Consider the following 15,366-nt stretch of genomic DNA (forward strand, 5'->3'; position numbering starts at 1 on the left):
TTATTTTATTACTAAATCATGCTTTTCTATATATGGTTCTATTCCTTCCTTAGCCTTTATGGCTGGTTATTTTTTACTGAATGATTTTATAAATATGGTCGTTCTTTTACCCCTTTATGGCTGAATTTTTTTTTTACTCTAAAGACCCATTTTTATCACTAAATGGTGCTTTTTTTTTTTTTGATGTCTGAATATATACTTTTCTTTATGTACCCACAGAAAACTGCTTTCCCAGGACAAGTAATACTTTGTTTTTGCAGTTTTTCTTAAATTTTCCATAATGTCACCACATGACTGCATCAAAGACAAATCTTTTAACAAAAGCCTCTACTGCAAAATCTCCTTTAATGTCCATGTTAAAGGGGCACTGCAGCAGCCATATGCACTTTAATGACATGGTGCCCCCCTTGCAAATGGGGGGGGGGCAAATGCAGAATCCCCCACCCCGCAGCTTTTTTTCCCACGCAGGAGCTATATTTGTCTGGACAAACCTCCTGTCACATGATATATACTACCACCAGCTCCAGCGCAGGCCCCGCTGCCTCTTTGGACCCCTCTCGTCCGCCTGCATGGAAAATGCTCACATTGATTTCAATCAGGGCTTTTTCTTGCCACTGATTGGCTGCTTAAAGCTTGACTGTAAGCTCATTTGAGCAGGGCCCTCCTCACCTGTTGTCTCTGTAAGTCAATTTGTTATGTTACATACTACTTGTTATGTCCTGTCTACCCATTGTACAGCGCTACGGAATTTGATGTCGCTATATAAAACAAATAATAATAAAGCGAAAATTGTACCAATTGACTGCAGGGTAGGCAGGGAGATGCAGCTTCTACCTAAGGTGAGGATTTTAGACTGTCTGTAGCATAAAATCAGCTGATGAGTAACATCGGACTCAACAAGAATCAACCGCTGAAGGAGGCCACCAAATTTAATTGCAGAATCCACAAGACTGGAGGTAAAATTTCCAAGATGTTGGTGTAAGCGAATTGGACTTTCACAATGCATGGCACTCACTTTACCACTAGAGGTCACTGTTGCCTATAAAAAATAAAACTTTTAAAAAAAATTGAGACACGTGTTATATTTCATTTAATGCATCTTAAACCAGGTCACAATAGTTGAATTTGTCTTTTACATTTACTGATTGTGATAACAGATATTTATTACGAGGACCGATTGGACTTTAAAAAGAAGCCAATGGAATCAATAATTGGCTGCTTTGCATTTTCTTTTAACAAAAATGTATTATTCAACATAAAATGTTGATACTGTATGTATTTGCTCCTTACAAATAACACTTTTATTGTTCAGTATCTGTGGCATGATTTAGCTGCATTATTAGTTTACAAAACAAACAGGCATTAAAATAGCATTCGAAGAAACCGGATTTCTCAGCAGATAAGACTCGTGCGCATCCTTGGTCCTGTACCGGAATTAGCATAGCTTTATGACCATGCTTGTTTAGAGTCCCTCACTGTATTAGCCTCTACCACCTCTGCCTGGCAAATGTTCTGTGTATCTACTACCCTCTTTAAAGGGGAACTTCCTTACATTCCATCTAAGCCTTGGACCCTGCCCTATGTACCCAAATAGTAACAAGTCCTTCCTCCGAACCTGCACCATAAAATACCACCTTCTGTCTCCTGTTGCTCCACCTTTGCATTATCCATTCAACTATTTTAACATCCAAAGACTGCAATTCATTTATACGTTTTCTATAGAGAACAGTCTCAAACGCCTTACTGAAAAGGTATTTGCCAATTTCCTCTATTTTTGCTTATTTGTAACATTTAATGTTTTAGATCATCCAATTAATTTTATTAGAACAGACAATTTGAGTAAACATAAAATAATCATTTAATTTATTGAAGATAGTTATTAAAAACCTATGTCAACCATGTGACAAAGTCATTGAAGCCCCCCAAAACCAAATAACTGGTTGTGCCACCCTTGTGGCAACAACTGCAAACAACAGTTTGGGATAGATGGGAATGAGTCTTTTACATCGATGTGGAGGAATTCTTCTGCACAGAATTGTCTTAATTTGGCTACATTGGGGGGTTTTAGAGCATGAACTGCATTTTTTTGAGGTCACTCCACAGCATCTCAATCAGATTCAAGTCAGGCCTTTGACTAGGCCACCCCAAAACATTTATTTTGTTCCTTTTGAGCCATTCAGAGGTGGACTTGCCTGTGTGTTTGGATCATGGTCCCACTAAATAACCCAACTGCATTTGAGCTTTACGTTACAAACTGATGCCCGGACATTTTCTGGTAGAGGGCACAATTCATGGTACCGTCAATTATGAGGAGTCACCCAGGTCCTGAAGCAGCAATGCAGCCCCAAACCATTACACTACCACCAGCATGTTTGCCTGTTGGTATGATGTTATTTGCAATGCTGTGTTAGCTTTATGCCAGATGTAACTTTTGACTCCTCAGTTTTTTGGCCAGCAGTGGTTTTCACCTTGCAGCTCTCCCATAGAAGCCATTGTTGTGGAATTGTGAACCGTGACCTTAAGGCTAGGTTTCCACTTGGTTTTTTTTGCTAAAAACGCCCATAAAAACGCCAATTCAGCCACACGGCGATTTTTTTGTGAAAAAATGCTGCAGCCAGCTGTTAGCTGTTCTTCAATAGGAAATCGCACAATGCCATATCCACTTGGCGTTTTTCTGTTTGGCGTTTTTTCAGTCCTCTTTGGCGTTTTTCTGCTTTTTTGGGCTCTGTGGCAGTTTTTCAAAATCGCAGCATGTTGACACTCTGGCGTATTTTGCAAGGAAATCTTGGCGTTTTTCTCCAATAGAAGTCTATGGGAGAGAAAAAACGCCATGAGGCTAGGTTTCCACTTGGGTTTTTTTTTTTGCTAAAAACGCCCATAAAAACGCCAATAGCGCCACCTGGCGTTTTTTTAGTGAAAAAACGCAGCAGCCAGATGTTAGCTGTTCTTCAATAGGAAATCGCAGAATGCCATATCCACTTGGCGTTTTTCTGTTTGGCGTTTTTTTAGTCCTCTTTGGCGTTTTTCTGCTTTTTTGGGCTCTGTGGCAGTTTTTCAAAATCGCAGCATGTTGACACTCTAGCGTTTTTTGCAAGGAAATCTTGGCGTTTTTCTCCAATAGAAGTCTATGGGAGAGAAAAAAACGCCATGAAAAAGCCATGTGGGTTTATTGCCTTGGCGTTTTTTCCACAGTTACAATGCAGAGGATGGACCCAGTATCTGTGTGTCCTACGAGAAATAGGCTGGAAACAAACAGTTTCACACAAAACAAAGTTCATATTGAATTCTACACCATTTGGAACAAACATGCCATTACAAACAAACATACCCGACGCATCAACTGGATCCTGCGTGCCAAAAGCAACAGCAAACAATTTGCACCATCATTTGGGGCCAATCTTCCTAGAGGAGCAGACATTCGGAATAAAGCATGCTGTACAAACCACAGAAAAGAGACAAAAGGGTCCGCCGGGGCGTGTTTAAGTAGAACTCTACCAAGAAAATGACATCAGGAGAGGGCAGATACTTGCCATTTATCCTAATCCCTTTTAGCTGGGTGAAACTTCAAACTTGTAAAGGATGGAAAAACTGCCTAAGGTCAAAAAAAGCAATTTCCACAGAAAGGCTAAAACGCCAGAAAAAACTCCAGAAAGGCTAGGTTTCCACTTGTTTTTTTTTTGCTAAAAACGCCCATAAAAACGCCTTTAGCCCCACCTGGCGTTTTTTTAGTGAAAAAACGTTGCAGCCAGATGTTAGCTGTTCTTCAATAGGAAATCGCAGAATGCCATATCCACTTGGCGTTTTTCTGTTCGGCGTTTTTTTAGTCCTCTTTGGCGTTTTTCTGCTTTTTTGGGCTCTGTGGCAGTTTTTCAAAATCGCAGCATGTTGACACTCTAGCGTTTTTTGCAAGAAAATCTTGGCGTTTTTCTCCAATAGAAGTCTATGGGAGAGAAAAAACGCCATGAAAAAGCCATGTGGGTTTATTGCCTTGGCGTTTTTTCCACAGTTACAATGCAGAGGATGGACCCAGTATCTGTGTGTCCTACGAGAAATAGGCTGGAAACAAACAGTTTCACACAAAACAAAGTTCATATTGAATTCTACACCATTTGGAACAAACATGCCATTACAAACAAATTACGCGACGCATCAACTGGATCCTGCGTGCCAAAAGCAACAGCAAACAATTTGCACCATCATTTGGGGCCAATCTTCCTAGAGGAGCAGACATTCGGAATAAAGCATGCCTTACAAACCACAGAAAAGTGACAAAAGGGTCCGCTGGGGCGTTTAAGTAGAACTCTACCAAGTAAATGACATCAGGGGGCAGATACTTGCCATTTATCCTAATCCCTTTTTTAGCTGGGTGAAACTTCTAACTTGTAAAGGCTGGAAAAACTGCCTAAGGTCAAAAAAAGCAATTTCCACAGAAAGGCTAAAACGCCAGAAAAAACTCCAGAAAAAACGCCAAAACGCAGGAAAATGCAGTGGCAGTTTTCTTGGCGTTTTTTCATCAAGAAAAAAAACGCAGGACAAAAACCCAAGTGGAAACCTAGCCTTAAGCTCTTCTAATAATTTTGGGTATATCCCATCGAGTTCCATTTTGTCTGTTTTTACTTCGGAGAGTTAAAGTAGAACGTCTTCCTCTGTTAACACACCACAGTTTCTGCATGTAGTTTTGACAATATAGTAACTTGTAGTTTTGCAAACCCAGCTCTCAACAGATCCATGTTTCTGGAAAAACTGGACTACTGTCCCAGCCACTGTCCTGATTATCAGGTCTGCTAGCAGAGCCATATGGGAAATACCTACAATGCCATGGCATAAAAGAGGACATGACAGCACAGCATGATTCCCATGGATGATTGTTATTCGGAGGTTGAATGTTGGTACTTATGCCATAGGTGTTTTGGAGAGGAGAGGCACTCACCCACTCACTCTAATAAACATACACCTTGCCTGGAGCCTGTCTTCAGAGCTGCGCACACACGATGCAAGCTGTTTACTAGGGTCAATTAACATCGTACTATGTCACCCAACAGAGCACCCATCTCCATAAGTGTTGCTCCAATTCCCTGCCTTACTCCTGGCCCAAAACACCCCTGCAGGTGTAGTTGTTAAAGGAACCTCCAGCCATCATATGTATTTTAATAGCCTAATGATCCCTTTAAATAATGTTTTTCCGCCTTGGAGTCTACAAAATCCCTAGCTCCTTAGCCTGCAGGAGATGTGTCTGTCAGTACGCATCTCCTCCTGCCACTGCGCCCATGTGGTGTGCCAGCTAGCTGCAGCTTCTTAAGGCAAGGCATTTGTTGTAATTAACAGGATTTAGAATGCATATTAAAGTGCCCCTTAATATGGATGGAAGGAAAGATCTCCCACTGAAACATATCACTTCCCTTTCTATGCACAAGGTGGGTGTTCTACAACGTCCATGATGTTGACATAGGTTTGTTAAGTGACAGACTATCTTTAATTTGGGTTAAATTCCAAACTCTAACTTCTCCTCCTGCCACTGCGCCCATGTGGTGTGCCAGCTAGCTGCAGCTTCTTAAGGCAAGTCATTTGTTGTAATTAACAGGATTTAGAATGCATATTAACGTGCCCCTTAATATGGATGGAAGGAAAGATCTCCCACTGAAACATATCACTTCCCTTTCTATGCACAAGGTGGGTGTTCTACAACGTCCATGATGTTGACATAGGTTTGTTAAGTGACAGACTATCTTTAATTTGGGTTAAATTCCAATCTCTAACTTCTAGCATCATTGGGTTTTAAGCAGCAGATAATCCCTCTTGTGTTCCCTATAACAATGCCCACTAACTAGGTCTCTGATATCTCCCCTTCTGAGGCTTCTATAACAATCCATACAGCTGGGGCTAAAAAAAAGTATTAAAAAGTGACAAACAGTTGCATGATAGTGTGTCTCACCCTGTGTTACATAGATGGGCTACCATATAAATGGCTTACAGTCCTGCTCTACAGTCAGGTGGAGAGTTAGTGTCATTTGCATACCTGGGAACTCTCCGGGCGCTGCTCCTCCAGTTCTCCGGGTAAGGACCGGAATCCTCCGGGTCGCGGGAGCGGGGTCTTGACACGCCCCACCCATTTTTCCCTTTAAATGGGGGTGTTTCCCGCTACCGTCAGCGGGAACGCCCCCGCCATCAGCAGGACCACCCACCGACGTCAGTGTGCAGTCCTGGCCGCGTCCCACAAGGGAAGGCTCCGGGTAGCTGGAGCCGAGAAGTTCCCAGATATGGTCATTTGACCCAGGGGAAGCAAAGCCAAGTTGCCCCTTAACACAGCAAATCAGAACATATTTAGTATGTTCATCAAAAAGGGGCTACACAGAATTAAGTCCTATAACTGAGACACAAAAAAACCCAGAATTAAACCCTCTAGATAATCTTCTGTTGAAATACAAGTGAAATGCCAAGAAGCAACCCAGGGGACAAATGCCCTCCTGCCTTCCATGTCAGTCCTCCCCTGTCTACAGGGCCAGCTAATGTGGATGAAGGCAGGAATCTACTTAGATGTGGTACAACATATATTGCATCATTATAATATAAAACAGGCATGTGTTAAAATTATTTTTATATAATGTCTAACCTTACTGAAACCTTCCCATCAAGTCTTGACCTTGAACTATTTGACCTTTGGAGGAATGGTTAAGGCTAACAATGGCCTTCAGAATGTCCAATAAAGAACATGTTTTTTCCCATGCCCAGAGCTTTCCTGCAACAGGACATCAACAGTAACTTGATGAAGTGTTTTGCACTTGTGTGAAACCTCACTGACCTATGTCTCAGAAACTAAACACCACTTCAAGTTGAGTTAACATTCAGTTCAATTAAAAATAGAACTTGTTCTGCACTAGTTGGATGAAACTGTCTATAAATATATAAACGTATTGGTGGGTAAGGGTTCTCTTTCAAATGTGATACACAATCTGAATGAGGTGGATCCAGCACCAAGTGATGGGAACATACTCAAAATGTCAGAAGGAAGTTCACATGTTACATGAAACCAGCTCTCATAATTTCACTTAACTCATTCACGCATGTTACCGCGGTCCTGGATTTATACAGAGCTACGCTATTTCCATGCTCTTTGGCTGTAAGGGACAGAAATCAAAAGTTTTCTGAATGGTGGAATCTAGATTGTTCCCTTTCTTCTCCATTTCCCTATTGTGTCTGTGTAAAGTCTATCACGCAACAAACAGTGGTGTGATTTTCTGCTACAACACATAAAGGCTATGAATATTTTATGGACTAAAATAATGAGCAGAATAATTAATAGTAGTCATGGAATGAGATCGGGGGTTAATGCCCAAATGTATGACAGATACAGTTTTAAATGGTGCAGTGATTTGAAGTGGAGAGGGGTGTTGTGGTTTTGTTTTGCTTAATGGTACACACAGGGTACCTAGTTACAAAAAAAAAACCAATTAAAGATACGGTCTAGTGTCCAATGTAACCTTACCAACGAAGGATAGATATCAAAGTACTTTAATATGTATTCGTCAAAATGTTCAAAAATTACTAACTTTTACGAGAAGCTGCAGTGCCGTGCCTTCTCCATGGTCCTGTATTTGCGTTGCTGATTGGCTGCTTAAAGCTGTCAATCAGTGGCAGGAAAGTGCTCCCACCAGATTTCTGGGCAAACGCAAATGAGTTTCGCCATTTCTTGAAGCTGACCAGCAGTCGGTCTATCGTGTGGAAGCAGAAAGCTGGAGACGTGCCCAGCAAGCCAAGGAGTCAGAGGAGCTGAGAAAGATGCAATTGTGTGGTGGACGGTTCTGCACAATCCCTAAATGGATATGCAAGGGGGGGGGTAGTTGAAATGAAAAGGGGGCACTCGGCTATCATATACATTATATCAACTCATACCATGGTTGGAGTGTCCCTTTAATCAAGCAGTGATTGGTACGATTATACAAGTGCACAATTATCAACTGAAACTGATTGCATGACTGATGTCTTTCTATCAATGGATATAATATATTGCTGTTTAAAATGTATACATATTATAATACAAATTATTCTTATGCTGTTGAAAGCTGGGTCTTTAACATAGAAAAAGCTACATGTTAATATCAGTAAAATAACAAGAGAGATGCAAGTTTGGTGTAAAAATAGACAGCCTGAGAACATTTTAGAGGAACAGCATGACACAGCTGCTCCTTTATTAAAACCCTACTCCTGCTCATCAGAATGTTTCTACAGGACAGTATCTAGAAGGATAATTATTCTTGCAATTACCTACATTCAGTGCTATGTACCAATCGCTCATACAAGATTTAATTCCATCTACTGGAGATATTTTGTTCCTATCATGAAGGGTTCTGCATATCTGAATCCTGCAGTGTTCGAGCCCATTTTGACTAGCAGAAGTATTTTAACCAAACAAGGTTTCCAAAGTACCATCATAGAAACAAAACAAAAATCATTGTTTTTCTTCCTTGGATCCATGCAGCTGACTGAATGAAATATTCATAATCAAGTCAGCAGTGCCATAAAACATATGTGTGCGATGAATATGCTCTTTTTCTGAAGACACTGCATGGAAGAACGTAGGAACTCTGCAATTAAGATGATTATTCAGAATAATCTACTTTAACAGATGCATCAGTGGCCCTACTAAAAGCAAGTTGATGGGATAAAATGGCTTATCTTCTCTCTCCAGATGTGAAAAATCTACATGTAGTCTTCTGATTTTGTTGCTAAACTGAGAGCTTTTCTTCTCCAAATAAAGGATCCGTGTCAGAAGACAAAAAACATACTTCACAGTAGATTTCACAAAGAACACTGAGAACAGTGTCAATTGTAGGAAGTTCTGAATATCATCAAGTAGCTGTTTATTGAAATCTCACATTATATGCAAAAATCTCAGTTTCTATGGTTACGGTTTACATTTAAGGTATGCTTCTCTTAATGATAAATCTTTTCCATGTCAGGGTTACATTAACATTTACGTAGGCAGGGCCTGGAATACATGAAGTCCCAACTAGACAATGCAGGCCTCAAAGTGGTCACAAATGCGGGAGCTTGCCGACAAAGGATGTTCATCTGCTTAGTTCCTGCTTGAGACTTCTGTCAATTAGCCTGCTATTAGTAAAGCCTGTGGATTCTTTTAACTCTACTGTTGTGATAAAAAAAAACCCTCCTAAGGTCCCTTAAGTCATTTTTGTTTATGTAGATCACGTGCTATACCTCTGGTAGGCTCCACACGTATTGTCCTCCAAAGAGAACACACTGAGGTGATTCATTTACATCAAAGTACATATATGGGTTTGAGACATTTTCAAGATAATGTGGCAAATGTGGAAAAAAACAACACAAAATTATTCTATAAAAAGTGTCAAATCCGGTTTATGAATATTTGTTTTTGCACCAAAAAATAACTCACACAATCACATCCCCAACAGGTGTATGAATGAAGAATATTAATTCAATACATACATTGTAAATCTCCCCCAATAAGTGCATCAGTGGGAAATAGCAGAAAAAGTGCTAAAAGTACATTGAGGAGCCACCTCTTTTGCCCAGTGTTTAATCGACGCTTGATTATGACTAGTGGACTGGTTTAGAAGGGGTGGCTGATCACTGCTGTTCATGCTAGCACCATAAGGACAGAGACAGCTCTATGTATTGGTGGATCAGGTGCGGCCCATTAGGCGGTGGTGTAATATACTGTATGAAGGGATATTCTGATCTAGTGATCTTTACTTAGCTGTTTAGAGAAATGTACACAGAAAGCTTATTAAAGACAGGGGCAGAGTTGATGTTTACTCCATTATATCACATATGTGTCCCATTTTAACAGCTACAACTGTGCAGTAGGATCTCGGTATGTATTCCACATCTGCCTACAGCTAAAAATCTTTCTAAAACAAACTTTTTTTCAATCCAATCGGACATTCAATCCCTCACCATTAATGATGTCATTAATTCACTATGCATAATGCTTTTTGGGTGATATTGCATTCTCTCAAGATATATTTGAAATGTCTGTTGATCGAACCTGCATATTCACTACCTCACCAGGACCTGTCACTTCCAGTTAAGGACCTTAATGAGTTATGATTAAAGAGTAAAAGTTGTGAAAAGTGAGTCATTAGCAGGAAAATCCATGCTAATATACTGACTGTATCATTTTGCAGTTAAATTCTGCTTTTTACTTAATTCCATTTGGTGAAGTTTCCTACACAAGGCACAAAACAACCCCAATAAAACACAAACTCTAGTCAGGAATACTGCTTGGGCAAATGAAGGTTCCATATTAAGGATATACACTCGATGTCAACTTTATTAGGTACACCTGTTAAATAGCTTGTTAACACAAATAGCTAATCAGCCAATCACGTGGCAGAAACTCAATGCATTTAGGCATGTAGACGTGGTCAAGACAATTTGCTGAAGTTCAAACCGAGCATCAGAATGGGGAAGAAAGGGATTAAAGTGACTTTGAACATGACATGGTTGTTGGTGCCAGACAAGCTAGTCTGAGTATTTCAGAAACTGCTGATGTACTTCTAGACTGTAAACTCATTTGAGCAGGACCCTCCTCACCTGTTGTCTCTGTAAGTCAAATTGTTATATTACATACTATGTTTTAGTAGAGGACAACGGCTTTCAGATAAGAGAACCTTCAGGTTTCAGCCATGGACTCTGAGCAGGAAGATGTGATTCATGACGAAGAGCCGTGGCATTCACGGTAACATCAGCCATGGAAATAACTTGCATTTATAAAGCATAAAGGCAGCTGGCAGCTCGCCCAGGAACAATGATCTCAAGATTTATATGTATTTTAACATTAAAAGAGCGGTCAGGTGGAAACGGTTCAATAGCTTGACAGGTAGAAGGTGGTCAGATCAGCATTTGGTCTTTGGGGATCCTGGTTTTATTACACAGACAGTCATTTGATTGCGATACATTATGTCTCAGGCTGATGGGTGTGAATCATGAAGTGTAAAGTTCGCTAGTTCAAGAACACGACTTCACGAATAAGTGAACATTGTCACCTAAACGGACACCGGCGCATATGTTAGGATTGTAGGCAAAGCTGCTGTTCCACTTACGTACATTTATACTCGCTGGTGTGCTATCTTAATACACTTTAACACATCTACCAGTGCTTGCTTTTGTGTTAAATAACAAGTAAACTTACTAAGTAAAGCAGATGTTTACAGGATTAAAAAAAAAATCTGGATGCTTTTAGGTGTTCACTAGAAGTTAGGTTTCTAATGTTATATTTTATAACAAAAGCGTTAAATATAGCAGAGCAAGTGGAACAGCACCTTTAGGAATAAGTATAAGCCTTACGCTTTATATATTGTATATTGTCAGTTAGAGTACTACTTGTTTTGTCCTGTACACCCATTGCACTACTGAATTTGATGGCGTTATATAAAACAATAAATAACAATAATACTGGGATTTTCACGCACAACCATCTCTAGGGTTTACAGAGAATGGTCCAAAAAAGAGAAAATATCCAGTGAGCCGCAGTTGTGTGGATAAAAATGCCTGGCTGATGTCAGAGGTTAGATGAGAATGGGCAGACTGGTTCAAGATGAAAGAAAGGCGACATAACTCAGGGGCGTACCTAGAGTATTTGTCACCCGGGGCGGATACTGTAAGTGGCACCCCCCCCCACCAAATGTAAAGACATCTACAAAATTATGTTAAGAATATTTATTGCACCAATTTGTAAACTGTATGTCAACTGTAAACAACAAGAAATCTGAAAAAATAAATTAATAACTTATAAGTAAAATAAACACGTTTAAATAACATTTACTGAACATATAATAGTGCTTTCTTTAACCCCTTCGAGACAAAGGCTGATTTAACTTTTTGTACCCTTTGTGACAATGGCCTTTTTAACATTTCTGCGCTGCTTGTGTTTAGCTGTAATTTTCTTCTTTCCCGTTTACTGAACCCACACACATTAGATATTGTTTTTTTCAGGACAAGAAGGGCTTTCTTTAGATGACATTGTTTTGATTGTATCATATTATTTACTATTAAAAAAATTATAAAATATGGTGAAAAATTTAGAAAAAAATGACTGTTTCTAACTTTTAGTTGAAAAATCTTTTACTCATCTATATAAGGTAATGAAAAAACCTGCTAAATAGATTCTACTATTTGTCCTGAGTTTAGAAATACCCAATGTTTTTATGTTTTTTTGCTTTTTTCTACCCATTATGGGGCAATAAGTACAGGTAGCGTTTTGCTATTTCAAAGCCATTTTTTCCAAATCTGGTAATTCTTCCCCCCATGTGCCATTTCGGGTATCTTTGAACCCGGCCAATGCAATTTACCCCATCAAGTCATATATTTTTAAAAACTAGACAGCCCAGGGTATTCCAAATGCTAGTATTTTAACTCTTTCCATGCACCATATCTACCACCAGTCTTTGTCAAACTTTATGGTAGTCATTTTTTTGCATTTGTTTTGTCATACACATTTTACTTCAGGTATGAATTAAAATGTTCTAGTTTATGTCACTATCACAAAACACCCCAATATGTGTTCAGCAACATCTCCTGAGCGCAGCGATACCCCACATGAATGATTTTGCCTGGCTGTTTGGGGCCAAAAGGGCCACATTTGGGGCATGCGCATTTTTCAATGTTGAACTTTGGCATTTGGGGATCCACTGCCCATGCCCTATTTGGTACATCTTTGAGCCGGGCCATTTCAGTGTGCCCAATAAACCCATATATTTTTGAAAACTAGACACCCCAGGGTATTTCAAATGCTAGTATTTTAACTCTTTCCGTGCACCATATCTACCACCAGTCTTTGTCAAACTTTGTGGTAGTCATTTTTTTGCATTTGGTTTTCCACACACATTTTAATTCAGGTATGAATTAAAATGTTCTCGTATATGTCACTATCACAAAACACCCCAATATGTGTTCAGCAACATCTCCTGAGTACAGCGATACCTCACATGAATGATTTTGCCTGGCTGTTTTGGGGCAAAAGGGCCACATTTGGGGCATGCGCTTTTTTCAATGTTGAACTTTGGCATTTGGGATCCACTGCCCATGCCCTATTTGGTACATCTTTGAGCCGGGCCATTTCAGTGTGCCCAACAAAACCATATATTTTTCAAAACTAGACACCACAGGGTATTTTAAATGCTGGTATTTTAACTCTTTGCATGCACATATTTTACCACCAGCATTTTTTCAAAGTTTGCAGTAATATTTTTGTGTGTGTATTTTTCCCACACACACCTACTTTATGTATGAATTTACAGCTCCTGGTATATGCCGCTGTCACACGACACCCCATAATGTGTTCAGCAACATCTCCTGAGTGCAGTGATACCCCACATGCATGGGTGTGTCATTTTTTGGGGGAACTAAAAGGCCACATTTGGTACGTGTGCATTTTTCTAATTGGAAATTAGATGTGTGGCCATCCTCCCCCCCGTGTTAATTGGGACGTTGTTGAACCTGGCCCATTCAATTTACCCCATCAAATCATATATTTTTTAAAAGTAGACACCCCACGGGCATTTAATATGCCAGTATTTTAACTCTTTCCATGCGAGAATTGTTTTAAGCTAATATGCTAATTTTAGGACTTGCTCACAAAAATATATTTTTTATATATATATATATTTTTTTTTTATTTTTTTTTTTAAAAAATTTAACATTTTTTTTCAACTTGGAGGTTCCCCTGATAGTGACATCAGTGGGAAATGATTTTTACATTTTACTGTTTTTTTACTATTTTTTTCTAATTATTATTAATTTTATTTTATAATTTATTTTTACTAATCACACTGTGATTAGAAAGCTGGGCTCCATTGACTTGCATGGTGAATGCAGTACCTGTATTCAACCTGCAAGTGGAGCCAAAGTTCTCTAGATGGTCTGGACTATCTAGCGAACTTTTAAAATTTGTGGTTCCTGTTACAGGACGGCGGCCATCTTCCTTGATGGCGAAGATTGCCGGCAGCTGCGGCTGTGACCGCTCTCCGGAGCGGTCACAGCCCATCAAAAGGTTAGTGTTTGGTGTCGCTGGATGCCTCCTGATCGAGGCATTCCAGCGACACCATTTAAGTTTAGGAGGCGATCGTCGATCGCCTCCTAAACGCTTTTAAAACGGGCGTCCGCCGCCATACAAAGTATGGCGGATGTTGACGCCCCGTGGAGGGGCCAGAGATGGCCCCTTCGTGCCGATCGCGGCGTTGCTGAATGCCTCGAGGTCGAGGCATTCAGCAACGCTTTTTGGGTGCAGAAAGCGATAGTAGATCGCTTTCTGCACCCGTTTAAAGACGTGCCGGTCCTGGCACGTCAATTGTCGTAAAGCACATGCTTTTCCGTGCCGTGCCAGGACCGGCAATTGTCATTAAGGGGTTAATAACCCTCCAAAAAAAACAGCGTCCACATTGCCCACATAGAACCTGACCAGCACCCAAATTACACACACATAGGACGTGCCATCTTTGCCCCCAAACAGCAAAGCATGAGTCAGCATTGTTCCCAAACAGCCGAGTGTACGCCATCTTTGTCCCATGAACACGCTACCTGTGCCATCTTTGTCCCATAAACACCCTGCCTGTGCCATTTTTGTCCCATAAACACCCTGCATATACCATCTTTGCCTTTTTGACAAATCAACTATACACCTATGATTAACACAAACACTTTTACAGTCACTCACTAATTCACTTTCATTCACACAATTCATTCACACAATCATTTATTCTTTCACACAAATTATTTACACATATTCATTGATGCATTCTCACAAATTCATTAATTCTCTCACTCATTCAAACAATTCATCCACACATTAATCCATTCATTTTCGCTCTCTCATTCTGACTCTTTATTTCAATATTCTTGCTACTCTCCTTTCTCCCTATCTACCCATTCTCACCCCCTTCTGCCCTATCTACCCCTTCTCACTCCCTTCTCCCTATCTACCCCCTATCCCCCTGTCTCACTCCCTTCTCCCTATCTACCCCCTCCTAACTATCTACCCTCTCCCCCCTTTGAAGTTTACTTACCTTTCAGGAGTCCTGCGGTGGGGGTGCAAGGCCTCTGTCTCCCAGCTCTGCCACTGTATGGAACAGTATAAAGTGATGGGAGTTATGATGTACTTTAGAGCATAATTATGTAATGAAAGACATTGGAAATGGTACAGCATAACACCCATCACTCTCACACATTTACCAATCCACACTTACCAATCCACAGATTCCACACATACCAATCCACACATACCAATCCACAGATTCCACACATACCAATCCACAGATTCCACACTTACCAATCCATACTTACCAATCCACAGATTCCACGCATACCAATCCACACATACCAATCCACAGA

Source organism: Sceloporus occidentalis, unplaced genomic scaffold (genome assembly GCF_023333645.1).
Source record: "Sceloporus occidentalis isolate IW3139 unplaced genomic scaffold, rSceOcc1.0.p SCAF_27, whole genome shotgun sequence".
Taxonomy (NCBI): Eukaryota; Metazoa; Chordata; class Lepidosauria; order Squamata; family Phrynosomatidae; genus Sceloporus; species Sceloporus occidentalis.